We start from the raw sequence: 2102 nt of genomic DNA on the forward strand, positions 1-2102 counted from the left end.
CAGCGCCCCGCCGCCCGACCACCCCGCACCGGAGCTCGCCGCCGACCCCGCCGTCCCGCCGGCCGAGGTAGCCGCCGTCGCCGGCGGTTTTCCTCAGAAAACCGCCCGGTTTTTTATTAACCGCGGTTTTTTTAGATCCTTTTTTTATTAGATCGGTTTTTTTCTTCCGGTTTAGTTTAATTAGCGAGCGATCGCCCGTTCGTTTGTTTTAACGAACACGTTCGTAGTTTAGATCCAGATAACGAACGTTCGTTCTTTAACCTGTTCGTCGTTTTTCTTTTTCTTGGATTTTCCGCGATTATTTCTGATCGCGATTTCTGATCCAATTTTCGTTTTAGTATAACTTTTCGCTCGTTTATCGGAATCAGGCGACTCAAGCGCCCGGAGTTTTGTCTCGAAACCCTCTATCCGTTTAACCAACTTAAACAAGTTTTTGCCACTGTAAAAAATTGCCCTAGATCCAGAATAGTAAACGAAGCCTGTTTCTTTTGCCATTTGACTTTCATTGCTTTCCACCAGCCAAATATGCATATAGTATAGCTGTTTCATTCCATTACTCTCTATGTGTTACCTTGCCAGCATATTTCATGTGCTGACCCGTTTCGGACAGCAACGTTAGTGTTGCAGACTTTTCAGACGACGATTAAGGAGTTTTTAGGTCATGGTTCTATACTCAGTGATGCCGTTGGAGTTGATGGACTCACTTATCTTCCAAGCCTTCCGTTGTTATCGTTATTAGATGGCCTTAAGCCATATTTATTGTAATAAGCTCTCTATTGAGACAATCGATGTAATAAGTGTGTGATTGCTACTTTGTTATAAATCCTTCAAGTACTGTGTGGTGTCAGCATTAGTGATCCAGGGATGACACCTGAGCACAGAGATCAGACTGTTTGAGGTGTGGTCGCTATAAAGATGGTATCAGAGCACACACTGACTGTAGGACACGACCACTAAGCTAAAGACCTAGACCGCTATTCACTCTCTTCTTTTCTGACCTCTCATCTTTTCTACTATTTAGGATGGCGGATGCAAGGAACAAGTTCACGTAACCGGATGAAGATACACCCTTTGGACGTCACCTGAAGGAAGTCACTAGATACCTGAACATAGGAGTACCAAGCTTCACCGGAACCTACAACGCCACTTTACCTGAAGAAGATCGCTGGATAATTCAAGTTCAAGTTCCAGGAAGGACGTTCATGCCAGTCACTGAGCCCATAGAGTTTTCTTTTGATGCACCAACTTGGAGTCTAGGAAAAAGCATGGCAGCTCACATCGCCATGGGACGCATTGGAGAAGTCTACCGCAATGATCTCAAGGATACTATCTACCAGATTTGTGGGCGCCGAGATGAGCACTGGGAGATGATCAGCACCAAAAAGGATAGATCAATTGCAGCTTTTATCCAGGAATTAAACCAGCACATTCGACAATAGGAGAACTAGATGTGCGCCGACATGATAGACCTGAAGAAGGCTATGACAAGAATCAAAGAACTGGAGGAAGAAATCAAGGCTACACGTGAATATTACGAAGAGGAAATCGAAGTATTGGTGGAGAAGAATGACGATCTGATCAAGAAGATCGAGATATTTATGGGAGGCCCTACACCAGTAGATGAAGACGAAGAACCCAAGGAGATTCGCTCGGAAGACTACATCATCATCGACAACACCGACTCGGACCCAGATGATAGCGATGATGACTATATTCATGAAGCCGGAGCAGATATCATGTAGTCTGCAACCGAAGAATATTTCTAGTAGACCACCTCATCAGTAGTAGTAGTCCACCATGTAAATACAGTAGTCCGAAGCACTTTTGCGATAGTTAGATCGATTGTATGCCCTTGTTTGATTGAATGAAGTGAATTGTTTGCTTTTGCCTCATGTGCATATGGGTAGTGTTTTCTCTTTAGACCCCCTCTATTCTTAAATCTCATCTTTTCTAAACCCTCAAATGCCTCCTAGACGTGACCCCGGATTTACCTTTCCACCGGAGCTCACCCAGTTGATCCAGCAGCAGAACACATTGATGCAGTTGCTAGTCCAGAATCAGAATCAGGGGAACAACAACAACAACCCACCACCACCACCACC

The sequence above is a fragment of the Triticum dicoccoides genome, chromosome 1A, assembly GCF_002162155.2.
Source record: "Triticum dicoccoides isolate Atlit2015 ecotype Zavitan chromosome 1A, WEW_v2.0, whole genome shotgun sequence".
Lineage (NCBI taxonomy): Eukaryota > Viridiplantae > Streptophyta > Magnoliopsida > Poales > Poaceae > Triticum > Triticum dicoccoides.